Source organism: Pholcus phalangioides, unplaced genomic scaffold (assembly GCF_987345545.1).
Source record: "Pholcus phalangioides strain wild (caught in Gottingen) unplaced genomic scaffold, Ppha-v1.0 ptg000001l_1, whole genome shotgun sequence".
In the NCBI taxonomy this organism is placed as follows: domain Eukaryota; kingdom Metazoa; phylum Arthropoda; class Arachnida; order Araneae; family Pholcidae; genus Pholcus; species Pholcus phalangioides.
In genome coordinates, this window is record NW_028301594.1 from 21302535 (window position 1) to 21324196 (window position 21662).

At 39.1% G+C, this 21662-nt stretch overlaps 1 pseudogene across 1 annotated transcript in view; it reads left to right on the top strand.

The window, feature by feature from the left end:
- Positions 1 to 13659, top strand: part of LOC149090054 (uncharacterized) — a 21010-nt pseudogene extending 7351 nt beyond the window's left edge. The window contains exon 4 of the transcript XR_016193007.1: positions 13555 to 13659. The product of XR_016193007.1 is annotated as an uncharacterized LOC149090054 (transcript). The remainder of the gene's footprint in view (positions 1 to 13554) is intronic.
- Positions 13660 to 21662: the final 8003 nt, after the last annotated feature.

Here is a 21662-nt window from a genome sequence, read left to right on the forward strand (position 1 = left end):
GTGTGGTGATGTGTCTGTGGGGGGGGACAATGCAAAAAATACTTAATATTCTGATTAGCTGGGCCCACACCTGCTCACTACACTGGACCGAGGTGTAAGGTGTTTGAGAAGCTTGTCCCATGTGGAGCAAGCGCTAGTGCTGATCATCATTCATTCAAACTGAGCACAACTCAGGTCTATCACCATTTATGGGTGATTTACTACCTAGTGAGTTGTACCAGAGGTGTAACTGTGTGTGTACCTAACAGTCTGAATGCATATGTAGTGTTGTGTTTGATTTTTCAGTGCTGCCATCTATATTTCAGAAGTGAGTGATGTTTCATGATTGAATTACATTTGTGCTGTTTTTAGGACTGTTGCTCTCTGTGGCGAGACTTTTTAACATGGAGATCAGCTCGCATTCGTGCCTTGAAGTTGGGAACCACAGAAAACCAACTTCAGCTGATGCCACTGTGGCAACGGTGGGTCCTCGCGATGAGAGTCCGTCACTATGACCACTCGACCACCATAGCGGCAGTGCTGATCATCAGCAATGCATGTTTAAAAGAAGATGACGTTCAAATAGAATGTGCACAAATAAGCTAGTTTCGTTGCTATACCAATTCCCAGTGGCTCACTCTTTCAAGAGCAAGGATACATGATGTTATGCTGTTTATCATCTGCATTGATTGGGCTGTGTGCAGCTGTACCTCAAAAACTTGTTTTCCGCTGCAGGTGTAGACCTGGCTTTTGAGGAACAAAATTTTCTGTACAAAATCTATTACTCATCTTTCATAACCTCCTCTGAGAAACAAATTTCGGGAAAAATGGCATATGTTTTACCGATGTGTCAATTTTATTTTCACTCATTCATCCTCACTTTCTACCAAAGGAGTTTGAGAAATAGGTGTACAAACTTACAAATCTGGGACTATGTGCTGGTAACAACTGGCCATTGTTTTTTACATTAGTGAGCATATTCTCTCTAGAATTTCCTGGCAATAGTGGGCTATTCCCAGGAAATAATGGAGAATCATCATGACATTATCCCCTTGCTTGAACAATCAAGAAATAATTTGTTCACTTTCTAAATTTCCTAGGAGCAGCAAAAATATTTTTTCCAAGGAAAACGGTCATAAATTAATTTTGTCTACTTTTTTTAGGACTTATTGACTCTTTCCTGTATTGGTAGCCTGTTGACATAATTTCCGAAAACAAATTGTGTTGTCCTCAGACAACAATATATTCATCACACATATAAAATTTTAGACACAGATTCCAATTTCTTAGCCACCATGGCGAGTTAAAGCAGTATGGAATGACCACTCCTACTTACCCGTACATTCACCTCATATACATTCCTCTGTGGAATTTCTAATGATTCGGTACATGCCAGAATGTGTGTTCTCAGTATGAAATAGCTGAAGTCCAGTTCACTACCATAGCTTCTTCAAAGACTAAGAGCTGCTGCTTATTGAGTTCTGTGAATGCAGAGGTGCCAGCAAAATTCAGGAGCATTGTAACATCTGCATTATGCCAGGACTTGACGAATCAAAAAAATATTTAAGTGCCTGCCCAGTTTCTTCGGAGCCAAGCATGCGGTTTTGCTCAAGAAAAACTGTCCTAAATAATGTTTTCTTTTACTTTTCCCATGTTAGAAGATGTAGCATAGTAAAATCAGAATTTTTGTGTCACCCTTGGAATCAAATTTAGAAATTTACTCCAATTTAACAACCACATTTTAAAAATTTTAGGCACCAATACCAATTTTCAAGTCTCCATTTTGGCCTGGCACCTGGGATTTGTCCAGGCTGCCATTATGCCATGAAGAATGCAGTTTTTGAGTGTAGGTGTTCTGTTTTTGCATGCAATGCCCATCTGTTTGTGTCCCTAACCAACCTCCTCATTAAATTTAATGGGAAAGTCTTGCAGTCCAGACCTCTTATCAGACCAGACATGGCCCGGCTTAGTATCCCAGTTAATAAGATACTTGCCTAAAGTACCAAAGGGTGTTTAGAGGTGTTGCGAGTTCGATACCTGGTTTGGCCTTGTCAGAAAACTTTCCTGACGCAGGGATACAACAAAAAACAGTGACTTGACCACAGCAAAAATTGCTATCACAGGGAGTCCCCCATTGTAGGGTTAGCGCACCAACCTCTCGATGAGTATAAGAAACAAGCCTGCCATTCAGAATCTGCAATAAATTGTAGGTCCCGGTCTAATTAGCCCTCGTGTGCAGAAAATGACAGTGGTGCGACAAAAATGATCAAATAACCAGACATTGCCCGGGCTGCTTCTTCCGTAATGTAAGCCCTTCAGCCGTATGGGTTGGATCGTGCTGAGGAGGACCGGGGTGCCCACTGGTGAACCACCAGCAAACTCCCCTTCCCGACAACCCTTCTAAGTCCTAGCTTCAGGCGAGGAGCCTGGTCTTCTGGTTGTTTCCCCCTTTATAGCAGCATTGCCCTCACCCCAGGAGGAGCCCACAAACCCGAGCTATGGCCAAAAAATCCCACAGCCACACCCCGCGACCCGGTCCCAGAAATCCCAGGTTGTTTTATTGAAAGTAAGTAAAAATGAAATGATGAATTTAACATGGGCTTACAGTCCAGACCTGGCATCCTGACTTTTACTTGTTTGCCTTCTCTTCTTAAAGCATCTGAAAGAATAGAGTAGAGGTTTTTTCAACCTTTTTTACTCGCGAGCACTGCTTGTACCCATCATCAAATGAAGAGCACCCTGATGGCAAGTTTGGCATAAGAATGCATGAAATAAGGTTAATTTTAGTCCTTAAATGCAATTTGTATACAAAGCGGGTTTAATTGTAAAGTTGATCTAGTGCTTGTGAGCACGAAATTGGACACGAGCAGCGAGCAGTCTGGTGCTCGCGAGCAATGGGTTGAAGATGTCTGGAATAGAGGCTAGCTTTGTATGCCGATATGAAGTAATGGTTGCTCTTAGAGAGCCCGGGGCAGTTTTAAAACAGCATATCCTGTTGTGCAAAACAATAGGATTTCGGTCTTCAGGTCCACTGACTGTCATTTCTAGTTGGTGCGCTTTATTATCAGCAGCTCTCATTGATGTCTTTATTTGACTACTCCGAAAAGCAAGTTGGGATTTATCAGAAGTTTTTGAACTAGTCTATTGGCTCCTAAGAGTTTACAAAATCTGTACACTCTGCTATCTTAATTCATAAGACCACCCAAGCATGCGTGGGAGATCTCATAATAATCAGATCTGCTTGAATTTCTGAGAATAATTTATGTAAATTTCAGGGCAGAAATTTCTATGTAGGTAGGAGGCCTCAGAAAAATCCCTTGGCCTGGGGGGGGGGGGGGCTAAGATGCTCGTAACGCTAGAATATATACTAACTCTATGTCTCATAAACGTAGTCAGACATTCAGTTTTTATTTTAGTTAGTATTCTAGGATTAAGGCGCCCTGTGTCTGTACCAACCACACCTTCCCCTAATCAGGGTCTATTTGCGGCTCCCCATAATAGTTTTGTGAATATTCTGTGCATTCATATGAAAACCACTTCAAAGCATAAATAGGCACACATCAATATTTCCATCGCATGTATGTGTGATAGCTGCATTGAAGTCTAAAAACAGCACAAAATATTCAGAAATTACGCCAGCATGTTTGCTGGTTTAAAAAAACAGTCCCCAAGTCCCGAACAAGTCATCAAATATACATTTCGGACCAGTTTAGTTGAGGGATATGCTCTGCTCCCCTATGAAATTTGACTGTTCTCTGAATTCCTCCTCCCACTCCACTGATTTGCCATTCCTTGGTTTTGTGAATACTTCTCCCAAGAAAGTTCTGTACGGTTACAACGATTGCATTCACATCCATTAATAGAGGAGATGAGAGTCTGTAATTAACAATGCACAATATTCCCCCGCATTAGCCAGCATACCGGGAAAGGCAAGGTTTCATGATTATCACAATATGCTTTCAGCCAATTCAATATGCTTTCAGCCAATTCAATATGCTTTCAGCCAATTCAATGGATTTTTAGAATGAAGATATCCAATGATTTTCCAGTGTCTGTGACTCCAATTTTCCACCATGTGGCTAATATCATAATATTCAAGTTTGAAATTAATATTTTTTATCTGCCGTTTTGGTTCTTCATTGATGTGCACCATAAGATATTTTGCTTGCCTAAAATAGTGTCGTACACTCTTTGCCCAGGATCTGGCTACTCGAAGCCCATTGGAGGTAGCAATTTTCTGCTGAGATTCGTCACTGACAAATGTGATCGATTTAAAAAAACAAAACAAAGTGATAAAATGAAACAGTATTTTTTCCCCTTGTTTGGTTTATTCTTTGCCAGTTTTTCATAATGTCCTGTGTGAATGACCAAAGGAAATGTCATCGCTGTGTTTTCTGTCTTTTTTTTTTTTAAAGCTGAATGAAACCTGAAATGGTTTACATGATTCAAAAACGGCTTGATTTCAAGCCTTGTACTGCCATTCAAAGAAACTTTTTTTTTGTACATAAGCATGTGTATATTCATAACAATCCAGAATATTGATTGGTTTTTTTTCCTTCTCATTAGCTGGTACAGCGATTATTATATATTTTTTTCTCCTTATTTATGACCATGTGCACTGCTCAAAACAATTAGGGGAGCACATGGTTTTAACAAAATTACGCAAAGATGTATACCGATAAGTAACATAAAATGGATCATCCATAATTTAAAGCCTAGCAGGAAACGGAAGAAGAAAACTTCATATGCAAATCAAAGTTTATGACGTCAAAAACGAGAAAGTTTTTGGAAAGGAGATAAGGGCAGAAATCTGGATGTTGCAGAAACGTCTGTTTTACTGCCGTAACTGTGAAGTTCGATTGCGCAGTATTTTTTTTTTGAGACAAGGTGTCTTGAGGATGTCTCAACAACGTGATTTACCGGAATCCATGGCATGGCGTGTTTATAGGCAGACTGGAATCCGGGCAAACACAACGTAGTGTCGCGGATGCTGTTGGAGTCGCCAGAAGTGTTGTTGCAAGGCTGTGGAATCGATTATAAGAAACAGGAAATGTTAGACGTCGACCAGGGCAAGGTCGGCCACGCGCCACTACAGCAACTGATGACCGGTATATACGGTTAACAGCCCGTCGAAACAGAACAGAGAATGCTACGCAGCTGCAAAGACAGTTGCTCTTGGCAACAGGACGAAGGGTGTCCAGCCAAACAGTACGTAATCGGCTTCATGAGGGAGGGCTCTATGCACGTAGGCCAATGATCTGCATTCCGTTGACCCCACGCCACTGTGTGGCCCGAAGAAGATGGGCTGCTGAACATCGAGATTGGGAGCAACATGATTGGAGCCAAGTGCTGTTTACAGACGAGTCCCGATTCAGTCTGGAGTGTGACACCCGACGTGTTCTGGTATGGAGGGACAGGGGCACTCGAAATAACCCCGTATTCGTTCGTGAAAGGTCACAATACAGACGAGCTGGTTGGATGGTATGGGGTGGAATCAGCATAGGCGGACGTACGGACCTGCATATCATTCGGAATGGCACTTTGACGGCCCGAAGGTATGGAGACGAGATACTGTGACCTCATATCATCCCTTACGCTGAAGCCATTGGAGATTCCTTTGTTTTCGAGGATGATAATGCTCGACCGCATAGAGCTCGTCTGGTGGAGAACATGCTTGAAGCTGAAACAATACAGCGTATGGAATGGCCAGCGTGCTCTCCTGACCTGAATCCAATCGAGCCTGTTTGGGACATGCTCGGACGACGCATTGCTGCGCGACCAAGGCCGCCTGTTACTGTCCGAGACTTGCAGATTGCACTTCTTGAGGAGTGGAACAGTATTCCCCAAAGTCTGATCAATAACCTCATCCCATCCGTGGCAAACAGGTGAGCAGCAGTCTTAGCTGTTCGAGGAGACCACACGCTCTATTAAAACTCATGCATCATGTCTAAACAGTACTTTTTTTTATTGTTTACATGTAACCAAATTATTGCCCTAAATCATCTTTTCATGTTTTTTCCATATTTTCAAAGAATTCCAAAGCTTAATTCCAAATTTTTTTACGTCTTTTTTCTGTATTGCGCATTGATACGCGTGTACTATTCATTGTATGCCAATACGTGGCTGTCTCGCACGGTTTTCTTCACTTTTTTGCTTGCTCCCCTAATTGTTTTGAGCAGTGTAGTTTTTAAACAAAATTAAATTGCGGTTAAAAAGTGTGAATCGATCTAATGTGATTAAATTAATGCAGATGAATTACGTTGATGTTTCTCCTGTCATGTTGTTCATATAACAACAGACTTCTCTGCCAGCCTTCATAAATACATTCTGATAGAACTAAGCATCTCTGCCAACGCTATCTCACTCACAAGATTCAAAAGTAAATTTGGTCTCTCCAGACTTAACAAGCATCTCAGGGACATCCCCAAATTAATAACTTTAATTAATAATTGCCACACCTCGGAGGATCTCAACACCAAAACGGAAGCGTTGGAAAACTCAATTTTCCAGGCTTTCCATAAATCTCTCAGAAAGAAAACATCCAAACTTAATATCAAAACCTCCTGGTGGACCCCCCAAGTAAATGCCGCACAAAACAAACTCAAAGCTCTACAGCTTAGAACACAAAAAGCCTCCCCAGGTGAAAAACCCAGACTTTATATAATATTTAAACGTGAAAGAGCTAAATTTTATAAACTAATTCGCAAATCAAAAAGAGAAACCTTCAGAGACTTCTGTAATAAAGTTTCTAATCCTTATGGTAACCAATATAAAACAGTTAAATCCAAAAGTATCATCCCCTCCCAGCTTTTCAAACTTCTTGGAGAAGATGCACAAGGAACCCAAATTTTGCTAATATAATTCTGGAAAAACTCTTTCCCACACCACCTAACACGTCCTCCGCACAGAGCACGAACACTATGACATCGTCGAACTACAATGGCCCTCCATTCAGTCCGTCCGAAGTGGATAGGATTATAAAACTGATCCCCACAAACAAAGCCCCCGGTCTTGATAGTATTGATGGCCCAATAATCAAGCATGTACACAAACAATACCCAACTCTTTTCCTCACGCTGTTCAACAAATGCCTCTTACTAAAAACATTCCCCAACATCTTTAAGATAGGGCAAGTAACACTCTTTCAAAAACCAGATGTAATTGACTCGTATCGTCCAATAACCCTTGTAAATGTCTTGAAAAACTTTTGACTCAAAGACTCAACTTTCACCTGGAATCTCAAAACTATAACTCTAACCTTCAATTCGGCTTTAGGTCAGGTAATTCTATAGATGATGCCCTCAACCTAAAACTCAGTAAAATTAACGAATTCAAGAGCAAAGAACTGGACGTCGCCTTTATAAGTATTGATATTAAAGGAGCTTTTAACAACCTGACCTATTCCTCAATAAACCAAGAACTGTCCAAAGCTCCCCTCCCTAACAATATTAAATCAATGTTTTCGGACCTCCTAGCAAATAGACATGTCTTAATCACAACACCGGAAGTCCTGGCAGTTAGAAAACAGGATATTGGCTGTCCACAGGGTTCGTGTAGCGGGCCAGCTTTATGGAATCTTGTGCCAATCAAGCCCTAAAAATCCCCCTCCCGGAAGATGCCCATATCCAAGCCTTTGCTGATAGGGTCAGTAAATGTATCACAGCTAGCGACAAAGGCAACTAAAATTCTTAACGATTTTTCGAATTGGCTTAATGAACATAACCTCAAAATCTCAACAGAAAAAACACAATTTCTCTGTTTCACAAAAAATAAATATCCCCGTAGGATCAAAATTAATGGTAAAAATATTAAATGTGTAAACAATCTCAAATACAGGGTGATTATAAAAAAAACTATCCAGACATATGGGCCCCTAACTATCATACCATTCACAGAAACTGAATGAAATTTTGGCATAAGGTATTTTGATGTATGCGCTCATGAATGATATGGAAAACAACAGTGTAACTATAATAGTTACGGTTAAAGTGAGAAAATTTCGAAAATATCAAATGGCAACACCAAGTTTTTTGTATTGGAATGCGATCTCCATACTGAAAAACACTAAATAGCGTTGGAATGGCACCTGTAGCACGAAAATCACCGGCGGTAGATAGGCTAAAAGTGAGGACAACCAATAAGGACAAAGCAGCATAAAATAAAGCATTTTATTGTGTTTCACAAATTTTCCACATGACCTTGTGGAGGACTAATCAGGCTGGGATCTCAGCCAAAGAAACGGTGTGACGAATGAAACGAACATTAATGTCCTTTTTACTTTTTCCTTGCCTAGCTTCGGGGAGTTTCGTGCTACAGGTGCCATTCCAACGCTATTTAGTGTTTTTCAGTATGGAGATCACATTCCAATACAAAAAACTTGGTGTTGCCATTTGATATTTTCGAAATTTTCTCACTGTAACCGTAACTGTTAGAGTGACACTGTTGTTTTCCATATCATTCTTGAGCGCATACCTCAAAATACCTTATGCCAAAATTTCATTCAGTTTCTGTGAATGGTATGATAGTTAGGGGCCCATATGTCAGGATAGTTTTTTTATAATCACCCCGTATTTAGGCGTAACCATCCAAAATGACCTCGGCTGGCAATCACACATCAATGAACGCGAACTAAAAGCGACTCGCTTCCATTTTAAACTAACTAAAATAGCAGGAAAATCCTGGGGCATCTCACAAAGCATTAGGAACGCTATCTACAAGACTGTGATCGAGAGATTCTTGGCCCATGGCGCCTCAGCTTGGTATAGGCATCCAACCAAAAAAACACAACTGGCCTTAGATAGTGCACAGAGGAAATTTCTTTTAACAATAACCGAAGCCTATGACACAACAGCTACGCTCGGACTCCAAGTGATCACAGGCAACTGCCCACTACACCTAAAGCTCCAAATGGAAGCAGTCTACACAAACACAGTTAGGTTTAGGAAAAACATTCAACCAGAACTTCTAGACTTTGACCCCAATAACTTTGAAGCACAGGAGCATGGCTGGCACCACCACCCCTCCTGCTCAACTATCCCCAATCAAATTTCGATTGACGGCCATGATATGAAACTAGCAAACACCCACATATACACAGATGGCTCCAAAACCGATGAAGACATCAGGGCAGCCTATTGTGTATACACAAACAATACAGAAAAGCAAACATGGCAAGCAGCGCTAGATAAAAACAATAGTAACTTCCAAGCAGAGTTGTTAGCGATAGAAGCAGCTGCACAATACGCAAAGGGAGCAGAAGAGCGAGTTTTAATAATAACTGATAACCGCTCCTTCCTTCAAGCATTTCTAGATCCCACAAATAGAAACAAAATAGTACGTGTATTGAGGCGGCATCTATAACCCAAAAATTTTCCTAGGTTGGACCAAGGCCCATGTATGTAATCTTGGAAACGAGAGAGCAGACTCTCTAGCCAAAGCTGCAATCAACTGTGACAATAAACTTGATAACCCTTTCCCACTAACGCTCCTGAAGCGACAACTTAAACAAGCAACCCTCCAGAAATGGCAGCAAATTTGGGACCAAGGAACAACAGCAAGGAAAATGCACGAAATTGTCCCTCGAGTCACATACAACACACTAAACTGGAATAGGGAGGTGACTATCTTCATAACAGGACACTGCCTATTCCCTATATATCTACACGAACGGAAACGCCGCCGAACAGACAAATGTGCCTGCGGTATGGTGGGTACTCCTGTTCACTATGCAACAGAGTGCAAATTTACAAAACATCTACACATGTACAAATATTCCGAAAACAATATAAAACAATGTTTCACTCAAATAATCAAAAACAAAAACACAGCAGCAAGGATTACAAGCCTTTTCAGATATATACACACCTACGAAAAACAAGAAATCTGCCCACCAGATTTATAAAATAATGTTTTAAATATTACAAAAATAATTGGGAGAAAAAACAAAAATGGATAAAAACAACAACAAAAATCACATCCACATGACTGCCACTACTAATACATGATATAGCATGTACTAACGGGACCCGAACAAGAATTTTTATGACATTCCCATTACAATGATGTAAATGTGATAACCACAAGTGTCCTTCATGCCGCTATTCTAGCTAGGGTGCTAGGCGGGACGACACGAATAGTTTCATAATAACCATTACATGTAGTTTATATTATATGTATTCATTTTTTTTTTTTAATATAAATATAACCAGCCAGATCGAGTCAACCAAAACACCAAGACCGAAGCTGATCCTTAGCTAAGGCTCTCTCCAGACAATCCCCCATTTAAACAAAGCCCACATTGTTCACCAAAATAGGTTTAGGGCGAGACGACTCGACCTGGCAGTTATATATATATATATACAGTTTGCCCCCCCCCCCCCCGTATTCGCTGGGTTTTTTCCTTTCTGGAAATTATTTTTTGCAACACTCATAAATCGTCATTGATGTGTTTTGTTTACAAAACTTGAGTTGTGCATGTTTAGAATGGCTCGCTAATGGCATTACTATCATCACTAGAACCGTGGCAACTCCCAAGAGAGAAACGGTCACCTCGGGTTGGATTAACTACTTTGGTCACAATGTGTGCTAAAGGACACAACCAATTCTACAGAGCCAACTTAAGAGACATTTCACGTTAGCGAAACAAGTGGGTGGAGAATGGTTCAATGATATAGATATATGTCTTGAACAGCTAATTAATAGCAGTTCAGAGGTATTGATCGAAGAACAATTAATGCAGTTGACTGCTCCTGAAACTCAAGCGGTACCAGATGAAGAAGATCAATATAAAAAAGTAGAAGACAAGTTCACCATGCGTAACATAGCGGAAGTGCTTCGCACGCTCAAATCAGCAATAGATTGTTTTCATGGCATAGATCCCTCTATGGTATGTTCTTCACATGTAGAAAAATTGGTAGAGGAAGCCTTGTCATCATATCCCAACATACTCGATGATATGAAGAAGAAACTGCAAATAGAAATCATAATGTTCTTTCAGAAAACATTGCCAACAATTTCTGCACCCTCTTTTACATTCCCTTACACCTCTGCGTTACCTTGCTCTTCTCATGCTGTTCAATAAACGAGATATACAAGAAAAAAAGTATGGTTTCGTTTATTCACAGATTTCCCGTATTCGCGGTCACTCCTGGAACGTAACCCCCGTGAATACGGGGGGGCGACTATATAAATGTGTGTATTTCTTTCCTCCATTCAAGTTCTTCATGCATTTCATGCCCACAACACACGTGCGTACTCATATTGTTGTATTCACGTTGCTCACCGAATAAGGTGCTAAGCGAGATGCCACGGGTGCTCCCTAATTGTATATATTCCCCCACACAATACTTCTATTTTGTATATTTTCATTAAATCCGCCGGAGCGAGTGAACTCAACCCAATAAAACTGATGCTGGCTTCTAGTCGTAACTTATCAAACCCATTTGCTCACCAATAAGGTGTTAAGCGAGATGACTCGCTCCGATGGATATATATATATATATTATTTCACAATAAGATTCTCATTTCTTTTTCTTTTTGTATCCTGTGTATATAATATGGCAAGTGTAGGATAACAGATGAGATGGCATGGGGGGGGGGGGGAGGCGCTCAATTGCTTTTAAAACATACCTCCATCCTAATATGTGTACATTAATCTTAACTAAACCCCGAAACTTCTCCAATTCCTAATCCCATCTTGTCTGTAATCACCACAAAATTTTTCAATCGCGACAGTACCCAATTGTCCGAGAAAAATATGTTTTAAAAAAGTTTGTATGGGTTTTTTTTTTTTTTTGACACTAAATAAAGTGTTCCAGACTCTGCCACGAAGCTGGGCTGGAAGAGATCTCTGCAACAGGATCCAGTGGCAAAGTTCTGGCGTTCGTTCATTCATTGTCATGTTGTTCATAGTCAAGTGATCATGCTGATGGATTGAGTGTCAATGTGTATGCATGTATTGTGTGGAAATGTCTGATGTAGTTGTATTTGTTCGTCTTATATCATTGGTTACTGAAGTTTCTCCCATCATTTAGGTGTGGGGTCTGGCGAATTTTCAGTTATATAGCATTTCAAGATAGATTTTAAGGGTCCTGTTATAGAAAAATATGTTATTAACTCAAATTTTATGTTTTATTTATGGCACAGAAGTGGTTTTGATATTAAAAGTTACTTAACAAACAGTTCGTTTGAGAAAATCAAATAGTAGCAGTAGCTACTGCAAAATTCAATTTTTATGAAATTTTTTGATTCCCCTTCCCCTGAAATAAGTGAGTTGTTCCGCTCTTGAGGAAAGTTGGGAAACAAAATTGACAAAGAAAAAGGGTTATAGTGACATAATCAAGGTAACTGAAATTCAGGTGGTCAAGGTGACAAAATTACACAAAAGAATTATCACATGACAAATAATTATCAAATCAACTTTATTTGTTTCATATTGACAAAATTTTCAGAGAGAGAGTGAGTGACATGTGTGTTCCCCAAAGCAGAAGACTTTGCATGATTCAGCCCTCAGCTGACTGGAAATATTCTGTGGTAAAATTCACATGATAGTGCTTTCAACCAGTTTTTTTTTTTGTTTTTTTTGACAGAGGCGTCAGTGTTGCTTTTTGCATTTGTTGTCTCTGTGTCTTCATTGGTGTCGGTAGGAGAATTTCAGACGTGGGATAATTTTCCTGTTACTAAGTGCAAAAATTATCACAAAGAAAATGTACGTCTGTTAACCTTCTATCGAGCGCCACTGATCTAATAGACACAGCCTTTACATTTTCTTTTATCTAGTCAGGCTTGAGTGTGTAACAGTTAATTCACTCAAAATCTTACCAAATATGGATGGTGATCAGCTAGGTTCATTGTGTGAGCCGGATCACGCAACATTTTGAAACTTAAGCATTTTAACATTGGGTCTGGAGACCCATGCACATGTATTTTTGCCATTTACAGACAGGTGACAGGAACAGCTTTCTTTAGGTTCTCTCTAATTTCCTTCCATCGGGTACATTCGGTGCAACAGGCACAACACAACCATTTGTCACTTTGCTCTGCGGCATTAAAATTTCTTAAGAGTGGGTTTTTTTTCCTGTTGACACCCCTAACAGTGATGTTCATCATTTGGCAGTTGTGTAAATGAACGTAATTAGGTGTTATGTTTTTTGAATTTGTACCCAAATCAAGCACAGCAGCAACTCAGCAATCAGCATATTATGTATATGGAAGATTAAGGGAGTTCTGGATAGTCACACAAGGTCCTACTGTATACATACCATAATAGGTTGATTCAGTGAACATAAATTTGTTTCAGTTCACATACCAGAGCGTGGTTCTCTATAACTAGATGCCCCAAAGCAGAATATGCCGAAATGTGCGACGTGCGTCGCAGAACAATCTGGAAGAATTTTAAGAAAAGTGTAGAAAAAAATGCTATTATATATATGCAAATTTTTAATGCAGAACATTTTCAGTCAGCTGAAGGCTCGTGTTGCAGAACATTGCAAAAAATTCGGCTTTAGGGACTAGATGTATGGGAGAATATGCATTTTCTGTCAATGAGATACAAATGGATTTTTCTTTCTTTTGCAGGTGGAATTGTGGATATTTTGTACATACATACGCAGGCTATATACTTCTGACCTCTTTCAAGATGCTTTCAGGGATTTAAAAAAAAAGGAATAAATCACAATGCCCTTGAGCAAAGTTTAATATTTTTTATCTGCCGTTTTGGTTCTTCATTAATGTGCACCACAAGATATTTTGTTTGCCTTCAAAAATAGTGTCGTTCACTCTTTGCCCAGGATCTGGCTACTCGAAGCCCATCGGAGGTAGCAATTTTCTGCTGAGATTCGTCACCGACAAATGTGATCGATTTTAAAACAGAAACTCAAACAAAGTGATAAAATGGAACAGTATTTTTTTCCCCCTGTTTGGTTTATTCTTCGCCAGTTTTTCATAACGTCCTGTGCGAATGACCAAAGGAAATGTCATCTCGCTGTGTTTTTGCTCCTTTTTTTTTTAAAGCTGAATGAAACCTGAAATGGTTTCCATGATTCAAAAACGGCTCGATTTCAAGCCTTGTACTGCCATTCAAAGAAACTTTTTTTTTTGTACATAAGCATGTGTATATTGATAACAATCCAGAATATCGATTGGTTTTTTCCTTCTCATTGGCTGGTACAGCGATTATTATATATTTTTTCTCCTTATTTGTTGTCTATTTATGACCGTATAGTTTTTAAACAAAATTAATAAATTGTGGTTGAAAGGTGTGAATCGATCTAATGTGATTAAATTAATGCAGATGAATTACGTTGATGTTTTTCCTGTCATGTTGTTCATAGCCAAGTGATCATGCTGATGGATTGAGTGTCAATGTGTATGTATGTATTGTGTGGAAATGTCTGATGTAGTTGTATTTGTTCGTCTTATATCATTGGTTACTGAAGTTTCTCCCATCATTTAGGTGTGGGGTCTGGCGAATTTTCAGTTATATAGCATTTCAAGATAGATTTTAAGGGTCCTGTTATAGAAAAATATGTTATTAACTCAAATTTTATGTTTTATTTATGGCACAGAAGTGGTTTTGATATTAAAAGTTACTTAACAAACAGTTCGTTTGAGAAAATCAACTAGTAGCAGTAGCTACTGCAAAATTCAATTTTTATGAAATTCTTTGATTCCCCTCCCCCTGAAATAAGTGAGATTGTTCCGCTCTTGAGGAAAGTTGGGAAACAAAATTGACAAAGAAAAAGGGTTATAGTGACATAATCAAGGTAACTGAAATTCAGGTAGTCAAGGTGACAAAATTACACAAAAGAATTATCACATGACAAATAATTATCAAATCAACTTTATTTGTTTCATATTGACAAAATTTTCAGAGAGAGAGTGAGTGACATGTGTGTTCCCCAAAGCAGAAGACTTTGCATGATTCAGCCCTCAGCTGACTGGAAATATTCTGTGGTAAAATTCACATGATAGTGCTTTCAACCAGTTTTTTTTTTGTTTTTTTTGACAGAGGCGTCAGTGTTGCTTTTTGCATTTGTTGTCTCTGTGTCTTCATTGGTGTCGGTAGGAGAATTTCAGACGTGGGATAATTTTCCTGTTACTAAGTGCAAAAATTATCACAAAGAAAATGTACGTCTGTTAACCTTCTATCGAGCGCCACTGATCTAATAGACACAGCCTTTACATTTTCTTTTATCTAGTCAGGCTTGAGTGTGTAACAGTTAATTCACTCAAAATCTTACCAAATATGGATGGTGATCAGCTAGGTTCATTGTGTGAGCCGGATCACGCAACATTTTGAAACTTAAGCATTTTAACATTGGGTCTGGAGACCCATGCACATGTATTTTTGCCATTTACAGACAGGTGACAGGAACAGCTTTCTTTAGGTTCTCTCTAATTTCCTTCCATCGGGTACATTCGGTGCAACAGGCACAACACAACCATTTGTCACTTTGCTCTGCGGCATTAAAATTTCTTAAGAGTGGGTCTTTTTTCCTGGAAAAAACCCACTAGAAAATAATTTTCAGTGACGTGTGTTCCCAAAGCAGAAGACTTTGCCTGATTCAGCCCTGAGCTGACTGGAAATATTCTGCGGTAAAATTCACATAATAGTGTTTTCAACCAGATTTTTTTTTTTGTAACATGCATCGGTTTTTTTCAGCATCTGCTTTGGAGTACATGCCCATGATAAAATGATGTCTTGCCGTTGCGCCACTTGTGAGAAACAAAATTTACTGAACGTATTGATCTGGGAGAAGATAAAAATAAATTTTGTGTAAAATATAGTATTTACAAACAGCTTCAAAAACTTGCTGCTGTGGTGGTCGACTGGTCATAGTGACGGACTCGCATCGTGGGGACCCGGGTTCGAGCCCCACCGTCACCACAGTGGTGGTCGGCTGAAGTTGGTTTTCTGTGGTTCCGAACTTCAAGGCGCAAATGCGAGGCGAGCCGATCTCCCCGTTAAAAGGTCTCGCCACAAAGAGCAACAGTCCTACAAACAGTACAAATATTCAGTCATTACACTTCACTTCTGAGATATAGATGGCAGCACTAAAAAATCATACACAACACTAGATATGCACTCAGACTGTTAGGTATGCATACTCGCACAACTCACTAGGTAGTGAATTGCCCATGGCAATAGACCTGAGTTGTGCGTGGCTTGAAAAAAAAAAAAAAAAGCTTCAAAAACACCAGTTTCAATACGTTAACATGTCGATTTCATTTACATTTATCATAGAGGAATTTTCTTAAGTAGGTGTTGCATTTTAATAAACTGAAGAGCCAAAAAAAACTGGTACAGGATGCGTATGCAAATAAAGAGATATGGAACCAATCAGAGTACGGCGCTGCGGTCGGCAACGCCTATATAACACAAGTGTCTGGCTACGGAGCTGAAGACCCACTCGTGTACCCTTGATGACTGCACGACACATAGCTTTACGCCTCGCCTGGGCCCGTCAACACCGACATTTGACTGGAAACACGTTGCCTGGTCTGACGAGTCTCGGTTCCAATTGCTTCTAGCTGATGGACGTGTACGGGTATGGAGACAACCTCATGAATCCATGGACCCTACATGTCAACAGGGGACTGCTCAAGCTGGTGGAGGCTCTGTGATATGAGGCGTGTGCTGTTGGCGTTATATGGGACCCCTGATACGTCTAGATACGATTCTGACAGGTACGTAAGCATCCTGTCTGATCCCCTGCACCCATTCATGTCCATTGTGCATTCCGACGGACTTGGACAATTTCAGCAGGACAATGCGACACTCCACACGTCCAGAATTGCTACAAAGTGGCTCCAGGAACACTCTTCTGACTTTAGACACTTCCGCTGGCCACCTAAATCCCCAGACACGAACATTATTGAACATATCTGGGATGCCTTGCAACGTGCTGTTCAGAAGAGATCTCCACCCCCTCTTACTCCTACGGATTTATGGACAGCCCTGCAGGATTCATGGTGTCAATTACCTCCAGCACTACTTCATTCATTAGTCGAGTCCATGCCACGTCGTGTTGCGGCACTTCTGCGGGCTCGCGGGGGCCCTACACGATATTAGGCAGGTGGACCAGTTTTTTTGGCTCTTCAGTGTATGATTTTTGAGAAGAAATATATATATATATTTTTATTGCCGTTTGCTGTGATGATTTGTTCATAGGCGAGGGTAGGGCTCCTTGACGCCCCAGGCTAATCCGCCATCTTTGAATGAAGTGTGACGTCAGTATTATTTATCTCTATAGTCAATCGCTGTTGTTTATTTACCTTTTTGACTTACGGAGCCTTTTTTAGTTTAAAAAATTCTATGGCGGAGCCCTGTAGGCCTGTTTTTTAATTATTTATCAAAGTTACTCATTTATTTTTATTATTCAAAAAATATTTAATTTCTTTTTTAAATTTACTGGTTTTTTCTTTGTTATTTTCCTCGAGTGGTCACGGAGCACCGGTTTTCTAATGGATGGTGGTGCCAGTTGTGATTATTTCGTGTTCTTACTAGTGCTGTCATTGAAATTTTTACTGTTGAACATTCTCAATCAGCTGAGGGCTCGTTGCAAAATAAAGCAAAACCTTCTGCTATGATGATATTGGGTAAATGACCTGCTGGAATATATCCTAACTTTTTGGCAGCGAATGTTATAGCTGGATCTTAGACAGGGTGCACACTGGCGCGATACTGCAAGCAACCTGACCCTCTGCTTTAATTCTGTAAAACACAGAAGTAAGAGGTGGGTTTTTTTAAGTTTCGAACATTCTTATCAATATTTTATTCAAAAAAGGGTGAACGTTCTTCTATTTGAAATGGAAAATGAAGAGCACAAGTTGCAAATAAACGTGAACTGATGCACTGCTTCTTAGCAGACCCTGTCTTAAAAGGGGGGGGGGGGGAACCGTCGTGTTGCACAGAAATAACGTTGGAACTAGAGCATTAACGAGGGAAAACCCATGAGAAGAATCTATTTCTTGCGCACCAATAAACTCACTGGTTCGCAGTATTCAAAACTAAGGTGAATTTAAGAAGCAAAACAATGCAGGTAGATCTAAACAGCATCATCTGCCTCCGGACTATAATAGACGTGTGTGTGTGGTGCGCTCTATTTTTTCATCACACTGGAAGTATCGGCCTGTTAATTTACATAATCGGTCAAGAAAGTCAACGTACAAAATCTCACTATCGATGAACTCCATCTTCTCTCCTATGCTAATATTTTTTGGGAACCGGGGGCCTTCCCCGTATCCGCCCATGGGGTTTATCCTATGCATCTTGGCGCACTTAAAAGGCGAGGCTATACGTCGAGACAGCCCTAGTGAAAATATTTATAAAATAGTGATCATACAAAAAAACTGGGTTTTTTTTATTTATACGAAATTTTCTTCTATTCTGTGTAATACGAAGATGAATCATAATATTATAATAATAATCTTTATTGTTTAGGGCCAATTGCCCCGTTACAAGGAAATTAGGGGAACAGTTGAATTTTTGTGTTATATGAAATACATGCATGTATATACAGTAAAATCTCGTTAAGTCGTCACTCACTCCGCTTAAGTCATTTTTCTTCAGGCCCTTCCAACTCTCATAGACAATGTTATCAGGGGCGTCGGAAGTGTTTCGAACCTGTGGGTGCTCGTCTTGAGTTCCATATAGGAAATTTCGATTTCTGAATCAATTCTGTGGGTGCTCAGACCTGTTTTACAAATTTTCGTGGGTGCTCGAGCACCCACAGCACCCCCGGCTCCGACGCCACTGAATGTTATTAAACCCTCGTTTACTCGTCGCTAATTTCGGTTAAGTCGTCACTATGAAAAAGTTTCAGAAAGAGGAACAGACTATTTTTATGGCTCCCATTAAAATAATAGCTTGTTAACAGCATTGTCATATGTTTAAAAGTCACCATAAAATCCTATATACCCAAACGGAACAGTTTAAGTAACGAAAGTTACGCTGGGGAAGTTCATTTGCCGAATAAGGTTTTTACAACGTTGGGGAGTGTTCAAGCTAGATCTCATTTCTGCCTGGACTCCATTGGAGAAACTGGACAAACCGCGAGACACCCAAGCTCTGTCGCAAGAAGCAGCGTAAGCACTTCGCCCCCTCCCCAGGAAGGGGGGCAGGGCATCTCCGGCAAAACCAAAATTTACTGATATGCCAAAGATTACATATAGTACAAGGAAATCAAAAATTATGTAAATCGAAGAATCAAATTAATCAAGTTAAAGTCAAAGTGCAACGGGCACGGATAATAAATAATCGTAGAAAGCATGGACTCTACTAATTTAGAGCTTGAAATTTAAACAAAATATCTGTTGAAAAAAATTAGGCATTCTTTCCCAAGTGTGTTGAGGTCTTCTGTTTACTTTTCCCTGTCCAGGGCCCCTCCACCAAGTCAAAAGTGTTCGAGATTACTTTGTAGTTTCATGAACTACTGATGAAGAATTAAAATTTTAAATTTGATTTACATGTAAAATTAATGTGCAATAGAGAGTTCTGTTATGAAGAAAAACTACCTATTCTAACAGTTGTGTGTGCTCTTTCAGTCTAAATTTAAAAAATTATTAGTATTTATGAAAGTGTACCCCAGTACATTTTACCACAATAAGTTAAGTAATAATAGATCAAAAAAGATAAAAAAATGCTATTTTTTTTTTCTTTAGCAATCTACAAATTTTATTAATATTGTTATTACGGGGCAAAAACGGTTAGTCAGCGCCCCCCTCCCCCAGGCATGAATCCAGTCTGATGTGTCAGAGGAGGCATTTTTTGCTAGTCATTACTGTCCCGTAAAATACGGGACAGATTCATTCTATCATATTATCGAGCTAGAATGGGATTACTGCTATTTAACTCGTAAACAAACATAAAAACCCAACTTGTTTGATTTAATTAAGAGATTTAAAAACATTAAAAAAGCAAAACGTCACACATTTATTCAAGATACTCATCACAAAGAATCTATCTCTTTTCATACTTATTTTAATTGAATTTTATGGTAAAATTCGTGTAGTGCACGCATCACGTACAGGCTAAGATGGATAAAAGTGGTTAAATTAAAGTGATATTTTTCCTTACGATTTCTTTCATATTTATGAAACTCATGAACTTCATTTGAAATTATCCCTTTCAGACCTAGTACTAAGAAACGGAAGGGGCAGGCCTGTAACTATTCTGAGGCAACTTGGGCGGTGCAACGAGCTTAATGGGGGGGGGGGGGGGCCGCTTGTAACTCCTCATTTTTCTGAGCATAACAATTTCAAGGTGACTGCAAAAAAAGACTTCCTCAGAGAAAGCACGCTACGGATGGGAAGGGGCTACCTAGTAAATTCTAACTAGATCTCATTTTCGTGAGGCATCTCTACTCTTGAGGCTCCTGGATGGGCACATGCGTTAGATGGCAAACCCCTGGGAAGCAGTTGATTTTTCTCTCAGAATTTTTTTTTTAACTTCAGGGACTTCAGCTTTAATTTCAACGATAACGCACAATTCTTGAAGTTTGGGCTGAACATCCCTGAGGTTAAAAAATAATATCTAAAGTGAAAAGAAGCAACCCGCACGTTTGTGCATACAGGGTCTAAAAGGATTATGCATAAATTAGAGATGTAAAATTCTCGAGAATAATCTTTCGGAGAATATTCTCATCAAGAATATTCGAGAATATTCTCTGGTAGAACTACTATTATAAATAACTTGAGAATATTCTCCTGTTATTTATAATATAGTTATGTATCCTTATAGTTATTATCCTTGAGAATATTCTCTGGAAGGACCACTTTTATAAATTACTGGGGAATATTCTTATAGAAAATAATAAGAATTATTCTGAAGTTATTAATAATAGTCCTTCCAGAGAATATTCTTGAATATTCTCCTCAATGAGAATATTCTTCAGTTACCGAAATCTTTCCAGAGAGTATTATTAAGAATATATGTAGTAACATGTATTATAATAATCTCGATAAATAACTTGAGAACAATTATTTTTTTGATAATATTCTCTAAGTAATTTATAATAGTCCTTTGAGAGAATGTTCTAAAGAATATTCTCTGTTCCCCTCTCTCTTCTTGTCAGGAAGATGGGAATATTGAAATCTGTAGACCACAATATTAAAATTCGAAAGCCAGAAAATTAAACCAACATGGCTGAATTGCACAACTTTTAAAGAAATGTGAGTGGTACAGAATTTAAGTGTATGTGCATAGAAGAAAACAACAGTTCTATACCTTAGAACGAAGGTGATTATATAAGAATAGCTTCCTTTATTAATCAACTTTTATTTAATTTCTTTTGTTGTGAACTTATTTCTGAAAATTTATCTAATTTTAAAATAATTTAAGGTTTTAATCTAAAGATTTCTAAAATATTTATATAACCAAACTTTTAAAACCATCATGACCTGGAGAACTAAAATTGTCATTGGGGGTGATTATATACCAAAAATTGTTTTGTTGTAAATGTTTCAGGCAATGAAAACTGATTTATATTTCACAATATAAACAAAATTAGCGAAAAAATTTAAATCATTAAAAATAAAAATGAATATTCTCGATTATTCTCCAATTTTTACGTCCAGGAGAATATTCTCGTTCTCCGAGAATATTCTCGGGAAATGTTCTCACCTCACATCTCTGTGCACAATCGTCGGTAAAAGTGATAAATGTTGCGAAATTTATCAAAGTT